Below are 19,801 nucleotides of genomic sequence, written 5' to 3'. Positions count from 1 at the left end.
TCATTCTCCTGCCTCAGCCTCCCGAGTAGCTGGGACTATAGGCGCCCGCCACCATGCCCGGCTAATCTTTTTGTATTTGTAGTAGAGATGGGGTTTCATCGTGTTAGCCAGGATGGTCTCGATCTCCTGACCTCGTGATCCGCCCACCTTGGTCTCCCAAAGTGCAGGGATTACAGGCGTGAGCCACTGCGCCCCGCCTCTCAAGACTACTCTCTTGAACTACAGATTCATTACTTTTTTTTTTTTTTTTTAAGAGAAGCAGAGTTTTACAATGTTGCCCAGGCTGGAGTGCAGTAGCTATTCACAGGCACCATCATAGCACATTAAAGCCCTGCACTCCTGGCCTCCAGCCATGCCCCCACTTCAGCCTTCTGAGTTGCGACTGCAGGTGCTCCACCACGCCTGACTTCACAGCCTACTGACATCTCTACGTAGGCATTATCACTGCTGTGTTGCACTGCTATAACAGAATACCACAGACTGGATAATTTATAAAGAACAGGAATTTATTTCACACCGTTCTGGAGGCTGAGAAGATCAAGATCAATGCCCTGGCATCTGACAAGGGATTTTTTTGTTGGGGGGACAAGTGCTGTGTCCTCACATTGGCAGAAGGGCAGAAGAGAGTGAATCCACTCCTGTCAGGCCCTTTCATAGTGACATTAATCCATTATTAATCCATTCATAAAAGGAGAGCCTTCATGAACTAAACACCTCCCATTAGGCACACCTCCCTTCCAAAGAAATTCCTCCTCCAGTCTTCCCCATTATAGAAAATGACAACTCCATCTTTTAGTTACTCCGATCAAAAATGTGGACTCATGCCCGACTCCTCTCTTCCTTTTCCATCCCACATCTGATCCAACACAAAAATCCCATTAGTTCTATCCTCAATACAGTGCCGAGTTCAACCGTCTCTCATCCAAGTTATCTTAGTAACAATTGCTTTCCTGGCCACTCCCCTAAAATAACGCCTCCCTAGCCCAGCTTTATATCCCCATTGTTCGTTCTTTCTCTTTAGAAAAAACACACTGCACATTTTCTGTACATTTTACTTATTTGCTTTGTTTATTCTATGTCTGCTCCTCTCGCCTGTATGCTGCATGGGGGCAGGCATTTTTGCTGGGTTTTCCCTGCTGCTGAATCCCCCATGAACAGTTGCTAATTGAATAGTGGCTTCCCCAGGACGGAGGCCCATGGGGCTATCACTTTTTTAAATGTCCATTTCCCTAAATCCCTTGATCTCTTCTGGATCTGTCCTCATGTTAAAATGAGAAACGAGCATTTCTGTGAATGACTAGAAATAATTTCAATTGTCATTTCAGTAAGAAGCTTCATTTAGGACCAGTGACTATGATTATCCTTCCTTAAAGACATAGGAAATCATTTTCTTGGTGTTGACATTTCTGTTCAGCACAAGATGAAGAAGGGATGGGGGTCAGTGTGTGGTTTGGGCTCTTTTGTTTGCAAGAAACCTCTAGAGATGTATTAGAGTGACCCCAAGAAAAATAATTCGTTTAGGTTTTTTTGTTGTTGTTGAAATGGAGTCTCGCTCTGTCGCTCAGGCTGGAGTGCAATGGCAGGATCGAGGCTCACTGCAACCTCTGCCTCCTGGTTTCAAACAATTCTCATACCTCAGCCTCAGCCTCCCAAGTAGCTGGGACTGCAGGCACATGCCACCATGCCCGGCTAATTGTATTTTTAGTAGAGACGGGGTTTCACCGCATTAGCCAGGATGGTCTCCATCTCCTGACCTGGTGATTCGCTCGCCTCCGCCTCCCAAAGCGCTGGGATTACAGGCGTGAACCACTGCGCCTGGGCACGTTTAGCTCTTTAATTTACTTGTATAATAATAAAGAAACATGTAGACCTGGGCTGGGGACAAGCAGGAAAGTCACCAAGAATCACGAGGCACGTGGTTTGTCTCTGCACATCTGCTGCATTGTCTTCTCTAGGCTTACTTACCAACTTCCGCTGCTTACTCATAATTTCTGTTTCCTCTTCATTTTTCCGGGGCCCTAGTCTACCTCCGGGCCCGTTGGCATCAGCTTCTATTCACCTACATCTGATGGCTCAGCCTCTGTTTCTCAAAATTAGGCAGCTCTGGTTTCCAACATGGGACAGTCCACAGAATGCTCCAGTCAGTGCTCACCCCTGTCCTGTCTGTCGGGATTTAGAAAGGGTCCCATAAAGCAAAACGCCCCCCAGAAGCTTTGTGCAGGGAAGGTAGATGGGAGTCACGCCCCTCCCGCATTGTCACCGCCATAGAAACGGGTTCCTGTTTATTCAGATGACTGCCTGTTTAACTGTTTCAACTCCACTTTGACCTGGAAAGGTATTCTGGGATACTGACATTGTTTTATGATTCCCATGGTTGACCACCTTATCCTAGCCCCATGTGTTAAACATGCAGCCCACTAATGCTTGAGCTTAGCTTTGTTTTCAGAATCCTCTGCCCGAAGCTTCTAGTTTCCTTCCAAGCTCTGGGGACAAAGAGGAGCCTCCTCTTTTGTGGAGTGTATTCAATGTGTATATATAGTTTTTAATTTAATTTTTTTTTTTTTGTACTGTGACTAGTTCAGGATGACATTTTACAAAATCCCTTTTTTTGGTCTGTTGTTGTTTCTGGAAAGGAAAGTTTTATTTCCTTGTTTATTCTGTGTCTTCTCCTCTCTCCTGTATGGTGCATGGGGACAGGAATTTTTGTTAGTTTTTTTCTCCCTGTTGAATCTCCCATAAACAGTTGCTGATTGAATAGTGGCTTTTCCAGGACAAGGGCCCATGGAACTACATTCAATGGTTTTAACTGAATGCAGAAAAATTTTCTAAAGAAAATTAAATCTACAATTTTTTAAATCTCTTAAAAGAGATTAGATTTTATTTCCTTTTATTTTTATGTTTATTTATTTATTTATTTTTTGAGACGGAGTCTCACTGGGTCTCCCAAGGTGGAGTGCAGTGGCGTGATCTTGGCTCACTGCAAGCTCCGCCTCCCGGGTTTACACCATTCTCCTGCCTCAGCCACCCAAGTAGCTGGGACTACAGGCGCCCGCCACCGCGCCCGGCTAATTTTTTGTATTTTTAGTAGAGACGGGGTTTCACCGTGTTAGCTAGGATGGTCTCCATCTCCTGACCTCATGATCGGCAGTCCTCGGCCTCCCAAAGTTCTGGGATTACAGGAGTGAGCCACCGTGCCCGGACAGGTTTTATTTTTTTTTTTAAAAAATCTTAAGTTTAGTGCAAATGTATGCCAATACTTTTCAAAGCGAGGTAATATTAAGAGACTGCTGTTCTCAATCACCTGGCATAGAGAAAGTTCTGGAATATTCCTATTCCCCTTATACAGCTGAACCACGGCTGGAGTCTTGTCTTCTGCTGCCATAAAGAAACAGATATGGAGTCATATGTGGTTAAGAGCAGAGCCCCACTAATTTGATGTCTGAATATTAGTCACATGTCATTTTGATTCTGAACATCATCTGTGACTGGAAGATAAAATTAGTTCCTTTTTTTCCTATGCTTTTATGATACTGTGTTTGGTTCCTAATGTTCTGAAAAATGCTAATGTGTGTTTTTCATAGAGCAAACTAAAATATATTTCCTTTAAGAAAACAACAGGCTCAGCCCAACTGTAGAAATTATATTTACTCTGTAAATCAAATTTGTTGCCAGCCTCTGCTTTTGTGGTCAGAGAGGGAAACAATTTACTAACTGTAATCGTTACTTCCTCATTTTTCAAGGGGTGTTAATTTTATGCATGCTGATGGCTACAATTTTTCTCAAATGCAAACACACAGAGTCAAATAATTTGACATTTGTCAAATATTTTACGTTGTAGTTAGAAAACATAAATCGTTTGTTTTCTTTTAAAAACCCAACCTCTAAAGCTGCATGTTTCTCCAAGTCAGTAGTGCCTTCATTTTATGAGGGAAATAAAATCAATCATCCCTGGATAATCAAGAATTAGGATAAAATTGCTCCTGACAACCCTGACAGGGTGACACCAAAACAGCTCCTCCCTGACACCTGGCTAAATAAAGTGACGGGGATCAGCCTGGGTCCGTGTCTCTTGGCTGGGGAATATTTCCTGTGCTACCAGGCCTTGGGTTCCTGCTCATTCTTCACAACTGTGTTACCCACACTGCTGTGGCCACTGTCTGCCATGGGTTACTCTGCTCCTTCTTCTGTGGAATGGCTGCCTCCATTACTGCTGATCTGTGAATAAGTCCCAGGTGTTTGCCTGCTTGTTTGTCTTTATCTACCCTGGACTCCAGGTTACATGAAGGCAAAAGAGCTGTCTCTCCTATTCATCTTTGTATACCCGGTGCCAGTACCAAGCAGGTGCTCAATAAATGATTGTTGACTAATGAGAGAATACTCACCATAAGTTAGCAGCAAGCACTCATGTATTTTTTCTCATATTAAAATGCAGTTTTTAGAAAATCAGCACCATATGCACATATATTAATTTCTCATGCAATAGTCTAACAGTGAGAGTCTAAGGGTAATTGCCTCACCATATCTGTTGCTCTTGTTGGGACTCAGAAAATGATACCCCAGAATAAAGGCCTCAGAAGCAAAGTTTCTCTCTGACCTTCTCCTGCCCTCCTGTCCCTCATCTTTCATAGTCCCCTGAGGCAAGTCATAGCAACTGGAAGAAACTAGAATTTTTTCCCCCATGGTGGGTCATAGAAACCAGAACTCCCTTTCCCCAAAGCAAGTATAAAGACTAAAAATGTTACTCTAACCTTCTCTCCCCTTTCTGTGTAACAGTTGGTCATAAAGAAATTAAGACCCTCATTCAGAGGGGTCCTGCCCCTATAGCTGGAGGAAGGAACGCCACACAGAGAAGGCAAGAATCTGAGCCCACACTTCCAGGATTTCCTCCTCAGTCTATCACGTTAGTCTTTGGGGGAAAACCTTTGGCTCAATCATGTTGCTACATAGCCGTCCATTCTTTGTCAAACCTAAGCATAAAAATTGATAATTTCCCCTGTATTTTTGGGTCTTCATTCCAAAGGCTCTCATGTTACCTAAAACTATGATCAAACACATTTGTTGGCTGGGCATGGTGGCTCATGCCTGTAATCCCAGCACTTTGGGAGGCTGAGGTGGGTGGATCACGAGGTCAAGAGATCGAGACCATCCTGGCCAACATGGTGTCTCTACTAAAATACAAAAATTAGCTGGCTGTGGTGGCATGCACCTGTAGTCCCAGCTACTTGGGAGGCTGAGGCAGGAGAATTGCTTGAACCCCGGAGGTGGAGGTTGTAGTGAGCCAAGACCGTGCCACTGCACTCTGGCCTAGGCGACAGAGCAAGACTCTGTCTCAAAAAACAAAAAAACACATTTGTTATGCTTTTCTCTTATTAGTCCTTTCAGCCCTTATACTGTCTGCCCTGCTGTTGGCTTTATTTGACTGATCTGGCGGTTTAAACAGGTGTTCATTTGTGGACCATGTTTCTGCCACCTCCCCCTCACTCCTCAAGCTGCAGCCATACTGGCCTTTCAGTTCCTCAAATGTGCCAGCCTCTTTCTTGCCTCTGGCTCTTCCGGTTTTTCCTCAGCTTGGAAGTTTCTCTCTCTTGACCTCCTTGTCTTGGCTAACTCTCGCCATTCTTTCAGAATTCAGCCTAAATGTCAAATTCCTGAGTTGTGTTCTCTGACGCTCTGATATCAATGATTTCCTGTGTTTCCCTCCTAACACTCTGTTTTTGAATTCTGCATAGCACTTATTTTATCACTATATAGTTAGCTGACTTTTTCGTTTGTTTATTTGATGCCTGTCTCCTTCATTTGGCTGTTAGTTTCCTAAGAATGGGGTTGAAAATTCAGTGCCTAATACCTAGTGGGTGCTCAATAAATATCTGTTGAAAGAATGAAGTAGTGACTGAAGAAATGGAATGAATAAATGACCTAACAGCTCCATGTATGTTAAAAGAGTTTTTTTTTTTTTTTGGTTTGGATGACAGTATAGACACAATATAAATTAAGCAGTGAATACATTGGAGCAAAATTTAGAGTACCAACATCAAGAGACAGTGTGGTATTTCATTTCAGGTTATATCGCTTATTATTAATCACTACTTAATTGGGAGTCTCGTTTCCTCATCAGTTTTTAGAAAAAAGTTTAAACCTACACTTTATGATTTGTGAACCTTCACAGTACTCTCCATTTCCACAACGCTTTTCGCTTTAGCATCAAAAAATTTCTGTACATAACTTTTCTTCAACTTTATGTGTAAATTCAGAAGTTAATGTACATTTAAAATTTATTATTATACCTTTACTTCCAAGTAAAATTTGAGGCCACTATCATACTACTAAAACATTTTTCAAACATCAAGTAAGTTCATATAAAGATTAAAGCAATAGTTAGACTTTTAAAAGAAGAAAATTGGTTACTACAAAAATCTAATGTTGAGGCCAGGTATGGTGGCTCATGCCTGTAATCTCAGCACTTTGGCAAGCTGAGGAGGGTGGATCAACTGAGGTCTGGAGTTCAAGACCAGTCTGGTCAACATGGTGAAACCCCGTATACTAAAATACAAAAATGGGCTGGGTGCGGTGGCTCATGCCTGTAATCCCAGCACTTTGGGAGGCCGAGGCGGGCAGATCATGAGGTCACAAGATGGAGACCATCCTGGCCAACATGGTGAAATACAAAAATACAAAAATTTTTGTCTCTCCTAAAAATACAAAAATTAGCTGGGCGTGGTGGTGCATGCCTGTAATCCCAGCTACTCAGGAGGCTGAGGCAGGAGAATTGCTTGAACCAGGGAGTCAGAGGTTGTGGTGAGCCGAGATCACACTACTACACTCCAGTCTGGTGACAGAGCAAGACTCTATCTCAAAGAAAGAAAAAAAGAAAAGAAAAGAAAAATACAAAAAATTAGCCAGGCATGGTGGTGAGCGCCTGCCTTCCCAGCTGCTTGGGAGGCTGAGGCAGAATTGCTTGAACTGGGGAGGCAGAAGTTGCAGTGAGCCGAGATCTTGCGCTGCACTCTAGCCTGGGCAACAGAGACTCTGTCTCAAGAAAAAAAAAAAAATCTGCTGTGGAATCATTAATGTAATTTTGTATGTAAATATTATTTAGATTTAACATAAATTTAGCAATATAGATATATATTTTAGTTTCCTTGTAGACAAGACCAAAAAGGAAACATAATGGGTTCTAGAGGTCCCTTTGAATATTATGAAAGAAACATACAAACAGCAAACAAAACCCCTCAGTATTCCCAACATTGTATACCAGGCAGGAATTCTGTTCCAGGAGGAATTCCTTGCAAGGATTCATACAAAGCAGAGAAGCAATTGATAATGCAGTAAGCAGTACCTTTAAATTTTGTTTTATGGAAGATATTAGGTTGGTGCAAAAAGGTCTATGAGGATAAGGCAAATGTGGCACATATACACCATGGAATACTATGCCACCATAAAAAAGAATGAGATCATGTCCTTTGCATGGATGAAGGACATGGATAAAGCTGGGAGCCATCATTCTCAGCAAACTAACACAGGAACAGAAAACCAAACACTGCATGTTCTCACTCATAAATGGGAGTTGAAAAATGAGAACACATGGACACAGGAAGGGGAAAAACACACACCAGGGCCTGTTGTGGGGTTGGGGGTGAGGGGAGGGAGAGCATTAGGACAAATACCTAATGCATGCAGGACTTAAAACCTAGATGACAGATTGATAGGTGCAGCAAATCACCATGGCACGTGTATACCTACGTAACAAACCTGCACATTCTGCACATGCTTAAAGTAAGGTAAAAATTTTAAAAAGGTCTATGAATGGCCATTTCCTGCATTAACCTTTGATGGGTTCTGAGAGGATAATATTAAACTTTCACGAAGGCATTTCAGGGAAGAGTTAAGATAGTATATGCATGTTGCTTTCTGGTGAACTAAGCTAAAAGAAAGGCAAAGTTTATTAAGAAAAGAGACAAGTAGAGGTAACATGTCCTTATCAAATATCGTGTATAGTAATAGAACTAAAATAAAGCAGAAAAAGATATTTCCCCTTTGCCTCCTACTCAAGTTTCCAAACTGAGTTTCTGGGTTAAGTAGGGCATTACTCAAATCTAACTTTGGTTATAATTACATTCTGAGAATTATTTGCAAAATATACCAATACTACACCATAAACTGGCCTGTTAAGTGGAGTTTTTAATTTATTGTCTCTGTAGATTTGAAATATGTCTCAAAGTATTTTAGTATAGCTTATCCTAAGCTGAATCTTCAGACCATAAGTAGATAGTGAGTGCAGCTGCTTTCCTACTGCCCTCATAGATTTTAATACAAGTATTTCAAAAAATGAAAGATAACTCTTATGTCCTGTAATGGACTTTTCATAGAAGAAGGTAGTTTTTCTGGCTTCCTATCATCCATGCATCATTATGGTAACAGGAGTTTGTGGAACCAGTCTCTACATTGCATTCTCTGGTTGGTTCAGACATTGTCCAGCCACCCAATCTGAGTCAAGCAGGTATGTGACATTTGCTGATTTCTCGGAAAAGGTCTGCTTCCCAGCTGAACAAGAAGCCTCATGGAATGGAAAGCCTAGTGCTGCTACCCTGTTTTGCTTCCATGGAGAGCCAAAGACAGACAGCAGCACAGGGGAAGTCTGAGTAAAAAGACAGCTTGATGACAGCTTTTGAGCCCTGGATCCAGCCATGTTTGGAAAAATACCATTTTTGTTCAGGCCAATTTAGGTTCATTTTTTTGTTATATGCAACCAATACATATCTAACTAAACATCTAACTAAAACATCTTCCTACTCAGAAGGTAGGAATACTTATGCTTAACTAAGATCTGAATATCTTTTACACATGCACATATACACACATAAATTGAAAAGATTAAAATATACTCAAGTTCTAAAACATTTAAAATTAAAACTGTGTCTGTCACAATGTCACTCTTATGCATTCTCATTCTACCAGAATGTTAGATACTGGCTGGAAAAAAGAAAAAATTCAAAAGCTGGTTTCTATACCAAGATCCCACACATGGGAAAAAACACAGTAAAAATGTGTGAATACCAACATGATTATGACATTAATGTGACTACTTCGTGAGACTGAAAGGAAAAATAAAACAATGTCCAGTGGTCAGATGGTTGTGTTTTGTGTTTTTCCCCCTTGTAAAGGATTGAGGAATCCAGACCTGAAGTCTGAAATCTGCCGTACACTTTCAAAGGAGGAGAGAGCAGATGTATGCATTTGTAACTTAGAGGAACAACAGAATTCTTTTTCATGGAGAAGATTGATTCTACACAGAGTCGAATTTGAAGAAACTATGCCTAAGACACTAAAGAGAGTAAACAATTGATCAGGATTGAGATTTGCCACTCAGGATAGTTTCTAAAGAATTGCAGGCAGAAGATTGTCTCTTGAGTCTCCATTCTTTTTCAGGTGACTGAGTAGATACCATCAACCAGCTATAAATGTTTGTCCCAATAAATTATTGCGTGGGAAGAGTCCTTGGAGCTACACAAAGAGGAGACATTGTCATAAGCCTGCAAAGTTGAGTAAAATAGCTCAGCTGGTCAGAATTGGAATTTGTACTTTCATGGTGCTCTTGTAAAAGCCATAGCATAGGCAACCATGTCCCCAAATCTGTATTCGTTATTGATCCTATTCTCTATATCCAAGACCTTTCATTCTAGCTCTTTTTAAGGAAAATGTAGATTAAATATTTGAATTTAATACATTTCAATTTAACTATAAAATTGATAGTTATGTATATAACTTATAAATTGCACCTGTAGGTACCTATCTATAACTTTAAGCTGTTCTGTTTTCTCTCAGATTAATGAAAGTTCCTTTTGAAAACTTGTCTTTAGGCCGGGCTGGGTGGCTCACGCCTGTAATCCCAGCACTTTGGTAGGCCGAGGAGGGTGGATCACCTGAGGTCAGCAGTTCGAGACCAGCCTAACCAAAATGATGAAACCCAGTCTCTATTAAAAATACAAAACTAGCTGGACCTGGTGGGGCATACCTGTAATGTCAGCTACTTGGGAGGCTGAGACAGGAGAATCGCTTGAACCCTGGAGGCGGAGGTTGCAGTGAGCTGAGATCGTGCCACTGCACTCCAGTCTGGGCGAGAGAGCAAAACTCTGTCTCAAAAAAAAAAAAAAAAAAAAAAGTGGAAATTAGGACTTTTTTTTTTTTTTTTTTGAGACAGAGTCTCGCTCTCTCACCCAGACTGGAGTGCAGTGGCACAATCTTGGCTCACTGCAACCTCCACCTCCTGGGTTCAAGCAATTCCCTGGCCTCAGCCTCCTGAGTAGCTGGGATCACAGGTGTGTGCCACCACTCCTGGCTAATTTTTTGTATTTTTAGTAGAGACGAGATTTTGCCGTATTAGCCAGGGTGGTCTCCATCTCCTGACATCGTGATCCGCCTGCCTCGGCCTCCCAAAGTGCTGGGATCACAGGCGTGAGCCACTGCACCCAGCCAAAAACTTGTCTTTAATAACAATTTAATTAAGATATTAAATGTTACTTCTCAAATAGTGGAGAAGCTTAAATGCCAATTAGGATTTTTTAAATATTGCAGCCATTTAAAAATTGAACTCTGACTTAATACTTGATGGTCTTTTGGAATAAATGAAATCATCCAGGAAGAGAGCTAGTTTTAGATACTGCTTGATTCTGTGCTTAGAGAATACCACTAGGGTCTGTTTCTAGGTGCTGCACTGTGGTCCATAGCATATTCAACTTTACGTAGTTATTCTACTTTCAAGTTCTGCAGAGGGAGAATTGCCTCCTGCAGCTTCTTTATAATTCTGGGGATTCCCACACTCTCTCTCTCTGACTCAGACTCAGATTGGGTCAATGTGCTCATCCCATCCTTTAAACACTCATAGTGACTGGGGTCTGGGTGGGTGGACGATGGTGGTGAGGTGAGCTCTTTCGCTTAGGCTCCACCTCACAGTAAAGAGGAGTCACATTTTCCTAAGCACATGAATCGGGGATGCGGTTGTTCATCCAAAGCAAAATTGGGGTATTGTTACCATCATGAGGAAGAGTGGATACCCTGGGCAAAAAGAACAAATATCCACCCTAAGGTAGAACTCAGATGTTCCAGCAGCAGAGCTGGTCAGAATTTGAGGTCAACGATCTCTAGACCACTTCATGAAATTCTTTTTTCTGATATAGAACTTTAGAAAAGAAGGGTATAAATATCAGTTGAGATATTAAATACTGTCATATCATTGCTATGGACTAAATTGCATTATCTCTCTTGTCACTCCCAATTCATATGTTGAAGCTCTAATTCCCAATATGATGGAATGTATTGTTGAGGATTTGGAGGTAATTAGGATTAGATGAGGCCATGAGAGTAGGATTAGTGGCTTTTTTTTTTTTTTGAGATGGAGTCTTGTTCTGTCACCCAGACTGGAGTGCAGTGGCGCAATCTTGGCTCACTGCAACCTCCACCTCCCGGGTTCAAGTGATTCTCCTGCCTCAGCCTCCTGAGTAACTGGGACTATAGGTGTGTGCCACCATGCCCTGCTAAGTTTTTGTGTTTTTAGTAGAGATGGGGTTTCACCGTGTTAGCCAGGATGGTCTCGATCTCCTGACCTCATGATCCACCAGCCTTGGCCTCCCAAAGTGCTGGGATTACAGGCATGAGCCACTGCACCTCACCCTAGTGGCTTTTTAAGAAGTGGAAGAGTAAGAAATTTGACTCTCTGTCATGTGAGGACCCAGGGAGAAGGCAGTTGACTACAAGCCAGGAAGTAGATCCTCACCAGACACTGAATCCGTTGGCACCTTGATCTTGAACTTCCCAACCTTCAAAACTGTGAAAAGTAATGTCTCTGATTTAAGTCACCCAATCTCTAGTTTATTATAGTACCCCAAGCAGACTAATACAATTGTGTTCAGGAAATAAATAGTTCAATGAACTTGTCTTCATAGCCCAGACATGCTTTTGGTATATAAAGAGTTATTCTTGTAAAGGTCATCAAGTGTTTCTATTGGAAGAACATTCAAATGTAAAATGTTTGGCCTGGTGTGGTGGCGCACACCTGTAATCCCAGCACTTTGGGAGGCCAAGGCTGATGGATCACCTGAGTTCAGGAGTTTAAGACCAGCCTGGCCAGCATGGTGAAACCCCGTCTCTACTAAAAATAAAAAATTAGCCGGGTGTGGTGGCACACGCCTGTAGTTCCAGCTACTTGGGAGGCTGAGGCAGGAGAATCGCTTGAACCCATGGGGCTGAGGTTGCACTGAGCTGAGATCACACCATTATACTCCAGGTTGGGCGACAGAGACTTCGTCTCAAAAAAAAAAAGATTGTTTTTTGGTGTTCAATATGTTTTCTCACATACCTATCTAGCAGTGATATGATACAACTCAATCTGTATCTTATGGACAACCAAAAGCATCTTGATTCAGAAATACATACACCTCATATTCGTATTGACAACATTATCCAATCATTTGGAAACAATTTATGAGGAAACTAAAGATACTGCATTTCAGCCATTTTGTCAACGAAGTCTCTACCTCAAGTCATTCACTAATGAGGAGAGAGATTTATTTATCAGTATCAAGTTTATGACATGAACATCTGTTTTACAGCCAATATTTACCTGTTTTTTTTTTTTTCGTCTTTAATTCTTGGACCTTAGATAAAAAGGACAAAGTAAATCACATAGTCAAATTGGCTGATTCCGCATAAGCTCAGAGAGAAGAGTTCTCTTTCAGAAAAATGATTTAATCCTAAATCTATGTCTGAAAAAATATCATCTGTAAACTTTAGCTGGAAAGTGTTCTAAGAATGTAGAGGTATTTCCCATGGTTTTGATTGTGTTCATCCTGAAAGATTCAATTTAATAAGAGAAAGGTTTGGGTCTTTTGAAAACAGTAAGAAAATCAATTATCAGAGTTTCCATTTTCTCTGGGCAATTTTCACCATTTCAGCATGCCCAAGAGAGAAGTGACGTGTGATTTTGTTATGCTGAAGAATTTGGCAAGCCGGCTAATGGTCTTACTAAAAGTGAAGAAATCCCTTTGGTGGCAGATGCAGGAAGTTATGTCTGAATCATTTGGAACCATTGTAGAGAAGCCTTTGTTCCAAAAGAGATGTGTGGGGATTTTCTTGGGAAGAAAAGGTGTCTGAATATTCTTAAACCTCAAACAGATTTATCAAACTTGCTGCTTCATTTAAACCTTTGCCAAATGGGCTCATCTTTCATCCAACAGACTTCTCCCTAGCCATCTTCATCTTAAAAAAAAGTCACCCTCAAAACTCATCTTGTGTTTCTTTCACTGCTGTGATGATGAAATCTGTCTCAAAAGAAGCACGTCTGTGTTGACTTCATCATCTTAGAGGCTGTAACATACAGGTAAGGCTGTTACTTAGAAACATACTCTCAGAAAGGTTTTTTGGAAGTTTTTAGGGAGGGGTGAAGAAGAACTAGGGAAAGGTAGATGGTGAATAGAATAACCTGAAGACATGAGTCAAGGTCAACAGCAACAGTAAGTCAAAGCAAGATCACTGAACATTGGTGAGAATAAATAGAAATGGAATGAGACTACAGAGGAAAATGAGTAAATTTAGTATCCAGAAATACTCTTAATGGGAAGTTCTATTAGCTTGTCTCTCATCAGAGTTAGGTGAAGTAATAATCTCCAAAAGGTGGGGCTGTTACCTCTGCAGGCATTTAGAACTGGTCTGAACAAATCACCTGCAAGCTTTTTGTGGTGGAAGAATGCTGTAGAACGGAGCTGCGAAAGCAAGCATAATTTCTCTGACTCCCTCTGACTTTCACTTAATTATGTACAGACAGTTCAAAAATCCTGCTGCGTCTTTCTTGTCAATTTCAATACAAATTCTCCCTGGCCAGAAAACTGATCATTTGCTATATAACCTTTTTTTTTTTTTTTTTGATTGATTCCTCAGATTCTCCACAACATCATCTGACATTCTGCTACATAAATAGCTATAATTTTAAATAAAATGAGTCAAAGACTTGTGTCAGGCATTTACAGAGGCTCTCTCACCCTTTAAGATCGCTATAATCCCTCTTTTACATAAGAGGCAATAATGCTCAGACTCTAAGCTAGTGAGTTGAAATGCAAACTCTGAACCATCTCATCAGACAAAAAAAAGAGCATAGGTTTAGATTCAAATGAACTCCTGTGTGAATTCTGGCTTAGCATGCCTATTTCTGTCCCAATCTATTCTATAATCTCCTTTATCCTTGTAGTGGAATTATTTTAAATTCTATCTTGAGACCCTTGTCTGGGAGCTTACATGATTCACTCCATCATTGGCCAAATGAGATAGACCAGGCGGCTGGATCCTCCTCTTAGTAGAGGTGGATGCTTTTTTAGTGGATGTAAATGGATCAATCCACGACTTAATTGTGCATGAAATAGAGATTTTTAAAATATTTCGATAACCAAATTCAATTTGTGTCATAAATGCTAAATTTCTACCTGGTAATGACAAATTTAATTCTTCTAATTCAGGATAAACCTAGCCAAATTAGGATTTTTAAGACATTATTTCACGGTAAAATCATTCAATTTAGGCTTCTTCCCCCAAATTTCAATTGGCCCAAGTGGCATCTAACTTTAGGGAAGTGTTATGAATTAGGTAACCCCAAGTTATTTGCATTTCTTCTTTTCCTAAGAATGGAAGTAGCAAAGTATAAAGTGTTATAATAATGGTTAGTAATTTGCGAAGAGGTAAGACTGTCTTATAGGAGTAAACCAGCTTGCTGGAAATGGGTATTTTCAGTTAAGGGCCAAAATTGTGTAGCATTAGCTCCCAGAAAGCCCCTGGAATTGTGCCAGCAGACGCAGCCATGAATTTGGCAGTGGCTGCTGTAGCCTTAAGGCAAGGTAGGTCTTTGCTACAGGATCAAAGGACAGACTGTTATAAGCTATGGATTTTTGTTGCTTTCCTTGTAATTAAAGCTATTATGGAATCGGAATTTTATTTAGAAGCTTCTTTACTCCAATCAAAAAAGACAGTGCATTCAATATTAGGACTTTACTGTCCTAATGAAGAGCAACTTCATTTGCTCTAAGAACACTGCAAGATGGACAATTTTGGAAACATATGGAATTCTCCCAAAGTGGCCACTATAATTCCAAATCATCATTGGTGAAATAGTGCCAGTTTGTGAGATGTGTGCAAGCATTTGGGTAATAAAGAAGCAGGTGTCTGTACTGGCAGAAGTGCACACTTGAACTGAGATTACCCTTGGGCAAATGATCATGGTCAGTGGAATGTGTTGGTTCTGCGTTTTTTGTCTTGAGCCCCTAACCAGTGGTTGGCCACCCTTGACCAGAGACTTGATAATTTGTGGCCCTCAGCAGATAGAATTTTTGAATATTCTGTCTGTCATATTAAGTGTCAGTTGTAAACACAGAACAGAGGAAAAATGGACCTTGTACAGTTTTTGGTTGGTGACGTGAAGTAAATTTCATTTACTGGGGAACATCAGTTTGACAAACTTTTTATTAACAGCTTTGTTGAGGCCAAATTGACATACAATAAAATGCACGTAATTAAACAATAAACGTTGAAAAGCTTTGACATTTGTTTGCACCCAGCATGACAATCAAGATAATGAAAATATGCATCATAAGTTCCCTCATGGCCCTTGGTAATACCGCCTTCTTCTCCCTGCTCCCCATACCTCTGAATCCTCAAGCAACCACTGATCTGCTTTCTAATATGATAGATTAGTTGGTGTTCTAGAATTTTACATACATGGAATATAGTATGCATTTTGAGGAAAAAAAAACATGTTTTTTCACAGCATAATCATTTTGAGATTCTTCCATGTTTTGTGTGAGTCAATAGTTCACTTTTTGCATTGATTTGTATTCTGTTATATGGGCATACCAAAATTGTTTATCCACTCACCTGAACATAAACATTGAAGCCTTTTTCCCCCAGGTTTCTGCTGCTATAAATAAAGCTGCTATAAATGTTCATCTACAAGTTTTGTGTATAGATATATGCTTTGTTTTCCTTTAAGTAAATATCTGGGAGTGGAATTGCTGCATCATATGGCAGGGATATAATTAGCTTTTTAAGAAACTGTCAGTTGCTCCATTGTGCAATGTGGTAATGGCGGCAACAAAGCCAGGGCTGCTCTATGAAGAGGAAGCAAAGAGGGCTTGCCAGGACAGTGATGGAGAAGAACAAAAAGGGAGGATTGCCTCAATAAAAGGAGGGCAGCCTTGCCAGTTTGCAATTTAAAATACTGAAGCAGAGTCTTTGAAGCAAGAAGGAAATGCACACTATGCCAAGGAAGATTACAACGAAGCTTATAAGTATTAGATAAAAGCCACAGATATGTGCTCTAAAAATGCTAGCTATTATAGTAATAGAGCAGCCATACTGACGATGCTTGGAAGGTTTTGGGAAATGCTTGGAGATGATTTCACAGTCAGTGAAATTGGCTGATGGTTTCTTCCGGGGACATCTACGAGAGGGCAAGTGCCATCTCTCTCCGGGGAATGCCATGGCAGCACATTGCAGTTTTCAGAAAGCCCTAGAACTGGATCATAACAATGCTCACTCACAACAGTTCACAAATGCTAATGCAGTTGTGGAATAGGAGAAAGTCACAGAAACAGGTTTTGAGAAGTGGGCTTTTCAGAAGGTGGTTTTCTGCACGGACTATGCCCTAGAATTTGCCTCTGTCTGCCATCACTTCAATGTCCCTCAAAGCAGAATGTTTGGCAATGCCAGGTCGTTATCCAGAAGCACAGTCTGCGGCCAGTGACATTTTATGAATGGATTCCACCAATGTGGATGCTCTGTATGTACGTGGTCTTTGCCTTTATTATGAAGATTGTATTGAGCAGGCAGTTGTTCAGTTTTTTGTACAGGCTCTCAGAATGGCTCCTGACCATGAGAAGGCCTGTGTTGGGTGCAGAAATGCCAGAGCATTTAACACAAAGAAAGAAGACTGGAATAAAGCATTTAGGGGAGGAAATTACAAACTAGCTGATGAACTGGACACAAAGGCCCCGAGATAGACCTCAACAATATAAAAGCAATTGCTAAACTCTACTGAAACTGGGATATGGTTAATTCTGAGCTTGGGAAACTAGATGATGCAATAGACAGCTGCACAAATGCAGTGAGGCTCCTGACACTTACATAAAAGCCTACTTGAGAAGAGTTCAGTGTTTGATGGACACAGAACAGTATGAAGAAACAGTATGAGGCTATGAAAAAAGTATATCAGATGGAGAAAGCAAAAGAATACAAACAGCTCCTAAAAAATGCACAGCTGGAACTGAAGAACAGTAAGAGGGATAATTACTACAAGGTTCTGGGAGTGGACAAGAATGCCTCTGAGGACAAGATCAAGAAAGCTTATTAGAAACAGACCTTTATGTACCCTCCACATCGGCATGATGGAGCCAGTGCTGGGGTTCAAAAGGAGGAGGAGAAGATCAAGGAAGTGGCGAGGTCTTTACCATCCTCTTTGATTCCAAGAAAACGATTCATTATCACAGTGGACAGGACCTGGATAAGAAGGACATGAATTTGGGTGATTTTGATGCAAACGATATCTTCAAGGTATTCTTCCACGGTCCTGAGGGCTTCAGCTTTGAAGCATCTGGTCCAAGGAGTTTCTTTCTTCAATTTGGCTAATGAAGGGCAACCATCCAGAATGCAGAAAATGCAGTCACTCAGTTTAAATATAATTAGTAGATCATTTCTATTGAGAGGAATATTTAAATCTCCAACCATAATTTGTCTGCCTCTCCTGTAGTTCTATCAGTTTTTGCTCGATGTATTTTATTATTAGGTGCATAAATGTTTGGATTTGTTTATGACTTCCCTTTATCATTATGAAATAAACTTGAAAAATTCCATGTAATATTGTTTGCTGTGAAATCTTTTGTGTCCGATAGTAATATAGTCACTACAACTTTCTTTTAGTTAAGGGTAGCAAGATTATCTTTTTCTGTCTTTTAACATCTAATGTGTGTGTTTGTGTGTGTGTGTGTGAAAATAAATAACACCAAAAGCACTTTCTTTGAGAAAATCAATAAAATTGATCAATCTCTAGCTAGACTGATTAAAAAAAAAAGGCGGGGTGCAGTGGCTCACGTCTATAATCCCAGCACTTTGGGAGGCTGAGGTGGGCAGATCACGAGGTCAGGAGATCAAGACCATCCTGGCTAACACGGTGAAAACCCATCTCTACTAAAAATACAAAAAATTAGCCGGGCGTGGTGGTGGGTGCCTGTAGTCCTAGCTACTCGGGAGGCTGAGGCAAGAGAATGGCATGAACTTGGGAGGCAGAGCTTGCAGTGAGCCTAGAATGCATCACTGCACTCCAGCCTGGGCGACAGAGCAACTCCATCTAAAAACAAAAAAAAACTATATATATATATATATGTGTGGAGAGAGAGTACATTTCTTATATGCAGCATATAGTTTGGTCTTCTTTTTCTTTTTCTTTTTGAGATGGAGTTTCACCTCTTGTCCAGGTTGGAGTGCAATGGAGCGATCTTGACTCACGACAACCTCCGCCTCCTGGGTTCAAGCAATTCTCCTGCCTCAGCCTCCCAAGTAGCTGGGATTACAGGTATTTTTAGTAGAGACGGGGTTTGGTCAGGCTGGCCTCGAACTCCCGACCTCAGGTGATCTGCCAGCCTCGACCTCCCAAAGTGCTGGGATTACAGGTGTGAGCTGCTGCACCCGGCCTTGTGTTTCTTATCTATTTAACAATCTCTGCCTTTTAACTGAGATGTTTTGACAAAGTTATATTTAATGTGATAATCGATAGATTTAAGTCTCATTTTGCCATTTGTCTTCTGTTTGACCCATCTCTTCCTTTTCTTCCCTTTTCTTCATGTCTTTGGTTGAAGAACTTCCTTTGACATTTCTTTCTTTCTTTCTTTCTTTTTTTTTGAGATGGAGTCTTGCTCCATTGCCAGGCTAGAGTGCGGTGGTGCGATCTCAGCTCACTGCAATCTCTGACTCCCAGGTTCAAGTGATTCTCCTGCCTAAGCCTCCTGAGTAGCTGGGATTACAGGTGTGCACCACCAAGTCCAGTTAATTTTTGTGTTTTTAGTAGAGATGGGGTTTCACCACGTTAGCCAGGATAGTCTTGATTGCCTGACTTTGTGATCCACCCACTTTGACCTCCCAAAGTGCTGGGATTACGGGCGTGAGCCACCACTCCCAGCCTGACATTTCTTATAGAGCAAGTCTGTTGGTGATAAATATTTTCAGCTTCTGTATATGTGAAAGAGTCTTTATTTCACCTTAGTTCTTGAAACATACTTTTGCTTGGTATAAAATTCTAGTTTGACGGTTTAATAATTTGTTAGTCAGTACATTAAAGACGTTGTGTCACTGTCTTCTCACTTGCATTTTTTCTTATAAGAGATCTGCTATCATTCTTATCTTTGTTTCCCTGTATGTATTGTGATGTTTTTCTCTGGTTTACAATGTTCTATCACTGGTTTAATTTAATTAAGACGTGCCTTAGTGTAGTTTTCTTCACATTTCTTGTGCTTTGGGTTCATTGGGCTTCTTGAATATGTAGATTTATACTTTTCATTAAATTTGGAAAATTATTGGCCATTATTTCTTCCCATTTTTTTCTGTTACCCTCTCTCTTCTTTTTCAGTGACTTCTATTACTTGTATATTAGGCATCTTGAAGTTTTCCACAGCTCAGTAATACATGGTTTTTAAATATTTATTCTTTCTCTATTTAATTGTAGATAATTTCTATTGCTATGTCTTCATATACACTAATCTTTTCTTCTGCAATTTTT

General features: G+C 40.6%; 1 pseudogene; it reads left to right on the top strand.

The window, feature by feature from the left end:
• Window positions 1-16,110: 16,110 nt before the first annotated feature.
• Window positions 16,111-17,658, top strand: LOC105526151 (annotated as a pseudogene).
• Window positions 17,659-19,801: the final 2,143 nt, after the last annotated feature.

The sequence above is a fragment of the Colobus angolensis genome, unplaced genomic scaffold, assembly GCF_000951035.1.
Source record: "Colobus angolensis palliatus isolate OR3802 unplaced genomic scaffold, Cang.pa_1.0 Scaffold58, whole genome shotgun sequence".
NCBI classification, from domain to species: Eukaryota; Metazoa; Chordata; class Mammalia; order Primates; family Cercopithecidae; genus Colobus; species Colobus angolensis.
The sequence above is the reverse complement of the archived record's forward strand: the minus strand, read 5'-3'. Positions and strand labels throughout refer to the sequence as shown.